This window comes from Solanum lycopersicum, chromosome 8 (assembly GCF_036512215.1).
Source record: "Solanum lycopersicum chromosome 8, SLM_r2.1".
In the NCBI taxonomy this organism is placed as follows: Eukaryota; Viridiplantae; Streptophyta; class Magnoliopsida; order Solanales; family Solanaceae; genus Solanum; species Solanum lycopersicum.
Window position 1 is genome coordinate 47167207 of NC_090807.1, and position 13578 is coordinate 47180784.

Here is a 13578-nt window from a genome sequence, read left to right on the forward strand (position 1 = left end):
ATTATATCACAAAAATATATTATAACAAATTATATAAGGTAATAATGATTAGATATCAATATATTTCTAATCATTCGTTTTGTATTGACAATTTTTTATATATATCATGAGGTCAAATCATTTAATTTCTGTTGAAATGTTCTCATAACCTACTAACATCTCCTTGGTTTTTTTCTTACAACAGTCGAATATTGAAAATGGTGTTCAAAAGCTTAATAATAATATTTTTTAATGTTAGTTTAAAAATAGACAAAAAGAAGACGAAGCGGTAAAACATTGTATTTGGGGTTTTTTTTAATCTAGAACAAGTTATCATTGAGTTGTTGTTTTTTTGAAATGATACCGTGAATTACCCTTTGACTATAATCAATACATAATACATTTTTCCTTATTTGTTCAAGTATTGTTTCCATTTTTTGAACTTTTCGATCTATATTTTTCAATGACCAATACTTATATCTTCACCAACTCATTATCATATTCACCAAAAAATCATTTAGGAAAAAGTCATCAACAAGCAAAATGGATAATCAAGCCCTCACAACGAATCCTTCATATATTTGGTACTTTCAATGCAGGTACTGCAATGAGGTGTTCACTTCAAGACAAGAACTTGGTAGGCAACAACGTAAGCACATGCCTAATGGAACATGGAAAAGAGGTGATTCCCGTCAAAAAATATTGTGTCCCTTCAATCAAATTCCTAACCTTTATCGTTGTTGGGCAAACGTAAATCCATTCCTACCCTGTGAGGGATGCTTTAACTGTTCCCATTGAAAGAGAAATCTTGACCATCCATGATTTACGTTTGACGAATCACAACAAGCCACAGTGTACCTGCACTTACACCTTATCCCTTTCTTATTGAGGCAAATTATTTTATCCATTTTGTTGAGACTATGGGGATCGACATGGATATGAATGTTGGATTGGCTGCAACAAGTGATATATTAATTCCATCATCTAGCAGGAGTTTTAGTAGTGTTACTAAGGATTTGATTAGTGAGAAGGACAATGATGATCAAGAGGTTGAGTAACTTACATAAGAGATTCGACTTTGGATTTTTGAGTGACCATGGATTTGGTTGGTTTTTAGGTTTGTTATCATTTTCATTCAATGCTTATCGCAATACCTGTTTTTCATTTAAGTTTATGTTTTTAGCCCTTTTGTGGTTTAAGTATCCATGTCTCGTATCGTTTATTTTTGTGTTAAATGTTATGGATGGTGTATTTATCTCCTTTTTTTTAAGACAAAAAGAGTAATTTATAATTACTTGTTGTTTTTTTTTGCAAGTTGACCAGATTTTGAATAATATTTAGTTTGACATTTATATAATTAGTCATTTAAACTACATATTCATGGCTAACTTTAAAAAAATATAACCACGAGATGAATTAATTTTATCAATTTTTTTTAAAAAAAAATTGGGATAATGGTAAACAGAAACAAGATAAATGTTAAGTCAAGTTTTCATATGAAATGCTAATGTACTTAACAAGTTAATTGTCAAATACGCAAAAGTTATTCATTAACAAGTCAAAAATTAGACAAGCTTCAATAAATTATTTTTCCATTACTAAGTGACCTTGGAGGTAATTATGTGTCTAATAACCAATTTATCCCATTTATATAGCTATGTTTGAGAGCATTCTCGATGTCGAAATTAAATTTTTAGAGTCTTTTAATGTTGCTTCTTCTAACAAATATAATTAGATGTTTTAGAGTGAAAAACAAAGAAACATGAGCCAAAATGTGACACCTGAACGGAGGTCGGAAAATAGAAGACAATGTTGCCAAAAAAATGGGCCAAGAAGCTTGAGAATACACTACAAATGAGCACATCCGCGTCATGGAGCTAATCCGTGTATGCAGAAGAAGGATTCCACTTTACAGTGGAGTCTGCGTTGGGAGTGCATCATAGACCTATTTCAGTTGTGTGTAAATTTAGGCGAGGGAATAGGGTGCGGACCTAGACACCAGAATCGGGCCACATGTTTTTAATTTTATACTATATTTAATTTAAGTGTGCTATTTTATATTATCAAGTTCCAAAAATATGGGAACACTTGGGAGTTAGGCGATTTTATTAGATTTTCTAGGGAATTTCTTCACCTTGGTAAACTTTGTATGAATACTAAACATTATTTCATCATCTTTTGTGCTATGAGTAGCTAAAATCCCTTATTATATGGTTGTAGATAAGATTAATGATCTATTACAATTTTTTTCTAGTATGAGAAGGGTTATCTTATGATTTGTGCTTGCATACTTGTTTTACTATTTTAATGTTTGATCAACAATAGGATAAACTTGTTGTCGCTCTTGAACTCGAAATATGAATAGAGGGATAGACCAAAGAATGTGAGAAGTATGTTCATTCTAGGTTACAGTCAAGAATGTTTCGTATATAGGATAGTCTTATACTTATATACCACGCTTGGTTATTATGTAAGATGAATGTTTAATGCTCCGTCATTGATTCATGACTAACCTCGCTCCAGTGATGTAGTTAGGTTGTAAATGGTGATAGGCGATTAGAGGTCGAAAAATCGTGATCATAATATAACCTTATTATCCATAATGAGGTTAACCCAACAAATACTAGACAAAATCAATATTACATCGGAAATCGATCTATGCTACAACCCTAGGATATCTTACCTAATTATGAACTTTTCTTGTTTAAAATTGTTTGATTAAAGTAACTAATTTTTGATAGTGTCTAATTAGTAGTTAAAAAAAAATTCTAAAAAGTATTTGCCACTTGAATAAATTTAGTTAATACATAAAAGAATTGTTATTTGCTGATTTGAAGTCCTTCGCATTCGACAATCCGACTCGAAAGAGTCAATATACTAGTAGAGTGACCATATGCACTTGCATGTGCTTTTAGATGCAACACTAAGGCACTAAAATATATCTTTAGGTGTTTACTATACATTTAAAATATCTTAAGTGAAAATCTATGATATCCCAATAAACTTTTAGATTGTTACAAGGTACTATACATAATCTCTCATATCATTTTAACATTAAAAAAAATTATTTCGTCTTTGTTTATAATTTTACCTTCTGAAAACAGATAAAATGTATTACCAGATGTTTGTGTTTCTCACTGTGCCTTGTTCTCATAAAGAAATAAAAAGGATGAAAAAAATTATAAGTTTTGTCCAAGTCTATTGCGGTTTTATATGCAAAATGTGTTAGAAAACTCATGCTAATATGTCAAAAGATTTATTGTACAGATTATTTCCTTTATATCTTGCTAATCTCTTTTGATATATTTATTGTGAATAGGTACCAAACTTAATTAATACCCACTAATTAATTTATTCTCCACATAATAACCTTAAATTATTTTGCTTAATTGTTTGAAGTAACAATTGATTCTACTTAAATATTGTTACTACGGTTAGTTGACTTTTAAACTTTCTAAATTGCTAGCCTTGTGTCAATTTTCATGGCATATATATATATATATATATATATATATATATATATATATATATATATATATATATATATATATATATATATATATATATATATATATATATATATATGTCGTTCTTCAAATTATCTTAGAGAGGCAGAAAAACAAAAAAAAAATATTTCCAATACTAGTACTTGTTGAATCTTGGGGATACACATTTTTTTTCCACAAAGAGTATATTTTAACCTTAAAATTACAAGAATCTATATTTTTCATGTATAAAAAAAAGTGAAGATTCATCACTTCATAAAAACTTCACGCAATATTTACAAAACAATTATATCACAAAAAATATATTATGACAATATATTAAGATAATAATTATTAGATATCAATATATTTTTTATCTTCATTATGTATTTACAATGTTTGATATATATGATATGTCCAATCATTTAATTTATGTTGGAATGCTCTCACAATTTACTAACATCTCCATTATTTTTTTCTTACAACAGTTGAATATTGAAAAGATGTTCAAAGCTTAATGAGAATTATTTTTTCACTTGAGATTACGAATATATAAAAAAAATACGAAGCGAGACAACATTATATATTTGGGGTTTATAAAATCTAGAACAGGTCATCAGTGAGTTATTTTTTTAAGTAATACATTAAATTACCATGTAACTATAATCAATACACTAAACTTTATTCCTTATTTCTTCAAGCATTGTTACCATGTTTTGAAAGTTTAGATCATATATCTTAGTGGCAATACATTCAACAACCTTAGATTTGTTCTCCTTCAACTTCAACAAGATTTATGGACAAATTTTATGCGTATGATTCATAATGTTATCTCTATTCTTTTGAAATTTTGACATAACATACAATCTAATTAACTCGAGCATTGTCAAAATATGCTTATCTCTTGTAACAAATAATACATTATTGAACGACTCACATAAATTGTTTAATAACATATCACACTGTGATAGAAGAGAACCTCTGGAACAGTGAATATGAGGTTTGTTAATGAACCATTGATTGGCTTCTGTGTTTAATTTCTTTCATGTACTCGTGAAATGTAGCTTTAATGGTTGCCCTTGCAGCTTTCCATAGGACATCCTTCAGTGCTTGACCTTTATAACCTTCAGTTTTAAAGTTGTTGTGCATGTGTCTCACACAAACCTATGTGCTACATTCGGAAAAACCTCATCAAAAGCTAAAAATAGACCCTTTGAATTATATGAAATAAAATTCCACGCATGAGAATTGTGAGAGATTCTCATGTCTTCATCAAGAAGAGCGAGAAACCAACACAATGTTTCCTTCAATTATCCTTCTACGACAACAAATGCAATTGAATACATGTTCGTCAATACCTAAGACAACAACTAATTGACCACCCTTTTGATATCCTTTCAAGTGACATCCATCAACCTCTATGATTGCTAAAAATTATTGTTTACAAGATGTATAGAAAATATAAAGCTTTAAAAGTATTTTCTTACCTCTAACCATCATGTTTAGATTATTTTTCATCTTTTAGTATAAGGATAACTCCTCTGTAACTCAAAACATGTTGAATTGTTCTTCTTTAGTTCCTGTAATAAACTTAAATACCTTTTTCTTTCCCTTATATGATTGGTATTTACTAAGTATCCGTTTGTGAGTTCTCATTATATGAGCTTAAAATTCCTTCACATCTAGGTAGGATTCATTCTGAAATCTTTTATATTCTTCTTAGGCCAAAAATTCAGAGTCAATAGTCTTATTGTCACTTTGATTGTCATATTCCTAATCAGGGTATTTTGTCTTAATCTTGAAAAATTCATCCTAATTCGCCTTTGATGCAAATATGAATTATTTGCTGTTTGACTCTTTGTGAATTGCTCTTTACCTGAGTTTATTTCTTTAGAAATATAATATCTTTCTATTTCATCACAACATGTACTTCAATAGCGCTCTTAAATCTTTACTATTACTAAAAATCATATTAATCGTAAATTCAAATGTTGGATCCTCTAGAAGACCTTGATATTTGGGACAAATCCAAACTCAATGTTCTTCCTAGTTTCACAAATCTGATTTTTGTTTTGTTTTTTTACTTTCACTAGCCGAGTAATAGAGTTATCGATTTGATCTAAAATCATGACATCTTCTTCTCTAGGATAGTCAAAATCATGAAATAACCACAATCTTCACTTGTAGCATCTGTTATTTTTATAGTAACCTGTATTTATAAGGTTAACCAATGAACAGAAACAAAAATAAGATGAAGCAGAAAATACATAAAATACAAGAATTAATCCGAGTCCACAGAAACTACTGTGTGTCCTTAAGAAATTTAATCCCCTCACTGTACCCAATGTTATGGATTAATTTCTCCCAAGATAAAACGGATTAAACCTGTTAAAGAAATAGCGGTACCTCAAACTTCTTTAACTTCAACGAACTTAAGAACAGCAACAAGTCACACAGAATCAATCGATCGACACTTTGATTTTATTTGAGAGAAAAATAAATGCAGAGAAGGAAAATTTTTCAGTGTTTTAAAAATCGAAAATTGACTTCCTTTTATAGACATTTTCAGCAAGGAACGTGTCTGTTCAGTGAAATCTGTTCAGACCCATTTTATCCAGAAAGTTGTGTCTTTTGAAAAAAATAACAACTTTTCAGAAAATTGTATCTGTTAGGAAAATAACGACTTTTCGGAAAGAGTAACAACTATTCGCAATGTTACCGTTACTCGCAAATTTATAAGAGATAATTTAACAGGATTAATTTGATTTAACAAAAACTGATTAAATAAATTTTGTCCAAAAAATTTATCAATCAATCACATCATTTGCCAAATCCAAATCCAAATCAAATCCGAAGCTAAGGCCGAGCGACGACGACGACGACGCGAGGGGGCATATTCTTCTTAGCTCTTTAAGAAGTAATGGAAGTGTTTCCTTCTATAAGGACAACAATTTCCCTTTCATTTGCCGATATGGGAGAAATGACTTTTCATTTTGCACTTTGCAAAAGACTTTTCATTTTCCCTCCAAAGTAGTTCCCTCACTTTTCATATTCTCTCTTTTCTTTTCCCACTCACACTTGCTAAATCCCAACAATCCCCCATATGAATGGGGAAGGCTATTGTTAAAACATATGCATGAAAAACTTGTGTGTCTTGTAGGTAAAGGTTAATCGTTTCTGGATAAGTAGGTTTACTTTAAACTTTCCATAGTGAACATATATCGGATATACTCCGTCAATCGGTAGATTTGATATCTTTGAACCATCGAGCTTTGGTGTATATCTAGACAACATATGTCACACAATCAATCCTTGAACTGTTTTTAGTTCTCATTGTTTTGTTCGTTTCAGCCATGAACACATCTTGGATAGTAAGTGCTTAAAGAAATGGCCTTACCTGATTCTCCTTGAAACGGCTTACACTTCACACTTACATAGGTGATTTCTAAATGTGTTATACCATAGATACACCATTTGATATTCCATGTATCAAACTTAGAAACCATTAAAAATTCCTTATGTCTTTATCCTGGTTACTAAACATTGTCTCATCATGAGAATGGACCATAAAATAATAATAATTTTTTCTTTTCCTTTGACAATGTTGAACCGTCGTCAATGACTTTGTTTTATCTCCTTGAACCTAGTAGATTTACCGCCACGATGACTTGTTCTAGGCCATAGTCCCATTCCCGTCGATGATTTCTCAACTCCCTCTCTATTTAGGCCTTTTGCAAGTGGATCCGACACATTATCTTTTGACTTCACATAGTCAATTGTGATAATTTCACTAGAGTGTAGTTGTCTCACAGAGTTATGTCTTCGTCTTATGTGATGAGACTTGTCGTTATACATAATGCTTCCAGCCCTTCCTATTGCAGCTTGACTATCACAATGTATGCATATAGGGGCCATTGGTTTGGGTCAAAATGGAATATCTTCTAAGAAATTCCAGAGGCATTCAGCTTCTTCACCTGCCTTGTCTAAAGCAATAAATTCAAACTCCATTGTAGAGCAAGCTATACATGTTTGTTTGGATGATTTCCAAGATATTGCTCCTCCACTAATAGTAAAAATGTATCCACTTGTGAATTTTGTTTTAGTTGACCCAGTAATCCAATTTGCATCACTATATTCTTCAAGAACGGGTGGATATTTGTTGTAATGTAAAGCATAGTTTTGAGTGTCATCTAAGTATCTCAAAGTCTCTGCATTGCCAACCAATGATTATGATTAGGATTACTTGTGTATCAACTCAGTTTACTGATAGTGCAAGCTATTTCTGGTCGTGTACAATTCATGACATACATTAAGCTTCCCTATACGCTAGCATAGTCCAATTGAAACTGACTTTCACCTTTATTCTTTGCAAGATGAATATTTACATCAATTGGAGTCTTTGCCCTTTTAAAATTCAAAAATTTAAATTTTTCAAGTATCTTTTGAATATAATGAGTTTGAGACAATGCTAGACCGTTAGGAGTTTTAAGAATTTTAATTCCTAATATCACATCAGCAACTCCTAAATCTTTCATATCAAACTTACTAGCAAGCATACGCTTTGTAGCTTTTAAATTAGCAATGTCCTTACTCATTATAAGCATATCATCTACATATAGGCATAAAATAACTTCCTGATTTGGAGTATCTTTAATGTAAACACATTTATCACATTCATTAATCTTAAATTCATTTGAAAACGTGGTTTGATCAAACTTTGTATGCCATTGTTTTAGTGCTTGTTTTAGCCCATAAAGTGACTTAATAAGTTTGCACACTTTCTTTTCTTTACCAGGAACTACAAAACCCTCAGGCTGTTCTATGTAAATTTCCTCTTCAAGCTCTCCATTTAAGAAGGTTGTTTTCACATTCATTTGATGAATTTCAAGACCGTATATTGCAACTAGTGCAATTAACATCCGAATTGATGTAATCCTAGTCACTGGCGAGTATGTGTCAAAATAATCAAGACCTTCTTTTTGTCTAAAAACTTTGACAACAAGTCTTGCTTTATATTTGTCAATAGTTCCATCGTCTTTCATCTTCCTTTTAAAGATCCATTTTGAACCCAAGGGTTTGTTCCCTGGAGGAAGATCAACCAACTCCCAAGTATGATTTCTTAAGATTGATTCAATTTCACTATTAACAGCCTCCTTCGAAGAGATTGAGTCGCTAGACAACATTGCTTTCTTGAATGTTTGAGGCTCACTTTCAAGAAGAAATGTTACAAAATCTTATCCAAATGAAGTAGATGTCATTTGATGTTTACTGCGTCTTGGACTTTCTTCATTTTGTTCATTTTCTTTTGGTTCTTCTCTGGGTTGCTTAGATCCCCAACTAGATGACTCAAGTCTAGTTTTATACGGATAGATATGTTCAAAAAATTTAGCACTATCTGATTCCATTACCGTATTATCATGAATATCCAGATGTTCGGACTTATGAACCAAAAATCGACATGTCTTACTGTTTGTGACATATCCAATGAATACACAATCCACAGTCTTAGGTCCTATTTTTACCCTCTTAGGTATAGGAACTTGGACTTTGGCTAAACACCCCCACACTTTGAATTATTTCAAATAGGGTTTTTTACCTTTCCATTTCTCATATGGAATTACATTTGTCTTTGAGTCAGACACTCTGTTAAGTATCTGATTTGCTGTAAGGATAGCTTCCCCCCAGAAGTTCTGTGGTAAACCTGAACTTATAAGTAATGCATTCATCATTTCTTTTAAAGTTCGATTTTTTCTTTCTGCAATTCCATTAGACTGAGGAGTGTAGGGAGCAGTAGTTTGATGGATTATTCCATTTTCTAAATATATTTCTGCGAATGGAGATTCATATTCTTCACCTCTATCACTTCTGATCATTTTGATCTTTTTATCTAACTTTTTTTTCAACTTCAGTTTTATATTGCCTAAATACATCTATTGCTTCATCCTTATTATTTAGCAAATAGACATAACAATATCTAGTGCAATCGTCAATAAAAGTTATGAAATACTTTTTCCCACCACGTGATGGTGTTGACTTCATGTCACAAATATAAGTGTGAATCAATTCTAAAGGATTTGAATTCCTTTCAACAGATTTATAAGAATGCTTAGCATACTTAGATTCAACACAAATTTGACATTTTGATTTATTGCACTCAAATTTTGGCAAAATATTTAAGTTAATCAGTGTTCGCAAGATTTTGTTATTAACGTGTCCCAAACGTTCATGTCATAAACATTTAGACTCAAGCAAGTAAGAAGAAGCAAAATCTTTATTCATATCAACTGTAATTACATTGAGTTTGAAAAGACCATCACTAAGATAGCTTTTTCCTACATACATATCATTTTTGCTTACTACTACTTTATCAGAAATAAATACACATTTAAATCCATTCATGGTCAGAACTGGAATTGAAACTAAATTCTTTCTCAATTCTGGAACATATGAGACCCTATTCAAAGTCACCACCTTGCCTGATGTCATCTTTAATAGGACTTTGCCAGTTCCTTCCACCTTTGCAACAGCGGAGTTTGTCATAAATAATCTTTCATCTGTAGTGCTGGAGTATATGATGAAAATAATTCTTTGTTGGCACAAACAAGGCATGAGGCACCAGAATCTATCCACCATTCTCTTGGATTTCCAACCAAGTTACATTCTGAAAGCATTGCACAGAGATCATTCATTTCTCCTTTGGATTAAGCCAAGTTTGTTTGATCCTTCTTTTTCTTTTCCTTCTTAGGACCCAGGCATTCATTAGCCCCATGACCATGTTTACCACAATTATATCAGTTTCCATTGAATTTCTTCTTAGGAGGATTGCTTTTTGGACCAGATGCTTTCTTTCTTTTCTTTAATTTTGTGGGATCTTCTTCAACAAAATTTACTCCAGATATTGTTGAATTACCACGTGACCTCTTTTCTGCAGCCTTATTATCCTCTTCGATTCTCAACCTTACTATGAAATCTTCAACAGTCATCTCCTTGTGTTTGTGTTTCAAGTAATTTTTGAAGTCCTTCCATAATGGAGGTAACTTTTAAACAATTGCAGCCAGTTGAAAAGCATCATTCTTAATAAATCCTACATTAAAGATTATGTGAGTATTAGGAGAAAACGTAATATTTCTAACATAGGTATTAAATAAATTTATACCCTCAGCAAGGAGATCATGGATTACGACCTGCAATTCTTGAACTTGGGTGACGACAGTCTTACTGTCTATCATCTTATAGTCCAGAAATTTTGCCACAATGAATTTCATCGTTCCGGAATCTTCTGTTTTGTACTTCTTTTCTAAAGCATCCCACAGTTTTTTTGAGGTTTTGGCATTGTTGTACACATTGTACAGATCATCTTGCAGACCACTCAAAATATAATTTTTACACAAAAAATCTGAGTGTGTCCATACTTCTGTGACCAAGAATCGTTCATTAGCCGGAGTTTCATCTGACATGACAGGAATATTCTCATTAATAAGCTTTTACAGACTCAACGTAGTGAGATAAAAGAATATCTTTTGTTGCCATCTCTTAAAGTCGACTTCTGAAAACTTTGCAGGTTCTCAGTCGGCGCTAACGCAGCATTTGAACGATTATGTGCAACCGTTGTTGTTGCAGCACTTACTGTTCCAGCATTTGTTTGACTTGAATTAGTCATTTTTTTCTGTCACAAATGGCAGATAAGTTAAGTATTTGAAATACTAACAGTAAAGAACAAATCTTTATACAAACTGTTTCTGATTTAATGATAAAGTTTTTATGTTCTTTTAATCGTTAATCGCATGAATTTTTAAAAATTCAAGCAAAGTAGAAAATCATAAAGGTTTTAATCTCCAGAAACCTCAAATACAAAAACTGTTAAATTTCTTAAGATTGTTATTCTTATAGTAACCTATATTTATAAGGTTAACCAATGAACAGAAACAAAAATAAGATGAAGCAGAAAATACATAAAATACAAGAATTAATCCGAGTCCACAGAAACTACTGTGTATCCTTAAGAAATTTAATCCCCTCACTATACCCAATGTTATGGATTAATTTCTCCCAAGATAAAATGGATTAAACCTGTTAAAGAAATACTGGTACCTCAAACTTCTTTAACTTCACGAACTTAAGAACAGCAACAAGTCACACAGACTCAGTCGATGGACACTTTGATTTTATTTGAGAGAAAAATAAATGCAGAGAAGGAAAATTTTTCAATGTTTTAAAAAATCGAAAATTGACTTTCTTTTATAGCCATTTTCTGCAAGGAATGTGTCTGTTCAGTGAAATCTGTTCAGACCCATTTTATTCAGAAAGTTGTGTCTTTTGGAAAAAATAACAACTTTTCGAAAAATTGTGTTTGTTAGGAGAATAATGACTTTTTGGAAAGTAACGACTTTTCGGAAAGTAACTTTTCGGAAAGAGTAACAACTTTTCGGAATGTTACCGTTACCCACAAATTTATAAGACATAATTTTAACAGGATTTATTTGATTTAACAAAAATTGATTAAATAAATTTTGTCCAAAAAATGTATCAATCAAATCATTTTCCAAAGCCGAGGCCGAGCGACGACGACGACGCGAGGGGGCATCTTCTTCTTAGCTCTTTAAGAAGTAATGAAAGTGTTTCCTTCTATTAGGACAACAATTTCCCTTTCTTTTGCCAATATGGGAGAAATGACTTTTCATTTGCACTTTGCAAATGACTTTTCATTTGCACTTTGCAAATGACTTTTCATTTTCCCTCCAAAGTAGTTCCTTCACTTTTCATATTCTCTCTTTTCTTTTCTCAGTCACACTTGCTAAATCCCAACAGCATCACTATCATAACCCTCATCAACTACATTTATCAAACATTCTTCGTTCTGAAGTTGAATTTCTAAATATGTCACATCATAACTCTACTGGTCCTCATTTGTGTGCTCAATAAATATCTCAATTTCTCTATTCACAGGTACTACATAGACAAGCTTATAAGCTTATATATATTTGAATCATTTATTAACAATCTTATACTTGTCTCAAAATAAGATCCAAAGTTGAAACCAACATTTTACTTTTCTGTCATTAACTTTCAACTTCTTCACACACAATCTCATCTAAATAATAGAGTTTTCCTCGCAATTACAGTAGTCATAATAATCTATTAGTCCGCCAATGTAATTAGTCTCAAGTTCAAATATCCATTAATCCTTAAAATGCAACTTTATTGAGTACATATCAAGATCTTCACTTGCATCTGTAAAAAGATTTTTTAACACATTAAAATAATCAATAATACATATCACTGTAGATGATAAAATTCACGTCGAGAAAAAAATAATCAAGAACGAAAATAATGCAACAACCATATTTATTATTTTTAAGTGCAAGTGTTACAATCTATATGATTCCTTTGAATTCGCCTTTTCAAATATAAATTCAAGGGCTTTAAAGCTTGTTCTTGAATCTCCTATGAACTTGAAATTTTAACTTTATCTTGCTCTTGAATTTTACTTGAATTCAAGGGTTTCGAGCATGTTCTTGAATCCAATGGTCTTGATCTTGATTGTTCTTGAACTTAAATACTTGAATTCTTAAACTTGTAGTTTTATAGAAAATTTTATGCGTTTGTACCACGGATTTTCTCTAGCTTCTTGTTTAGAATTTTCTGTCACTTTTCTGAATTATGAGGACCCCTATTTATAGTTTTAGAATAGGGGGGTTGCGATTGGAACATGATTTTTTTGGCCAATCTGATTTAAGTGACATAGCATATGAGCTTTATGGAGCGCGCTTGTCATCTTTGACACATGCCATGATTGCTATTGATTTCGTATTTGACTTGACATGCCACATCATTTGCCCACGTGGAGCCAAGATGGACCTCTAGAATGAGATAAAATTAACTTAATAAATTTAGGTTCATCCATTGTAGTTCAAATCAAATAATTTAAATTTTAATTAAGTCCATATACTTAACTCAATTATATTAATCCATAATATTTATTTGGATTAATATATTTATGAATTTAGTTAATCCGAATCATCTTATAAATTTATATTTAATAAATATTAGATGATTACAATCACAATTACAATCATCCATAAAATGTTAATCCTGACCATTCAACTTGTCTGCA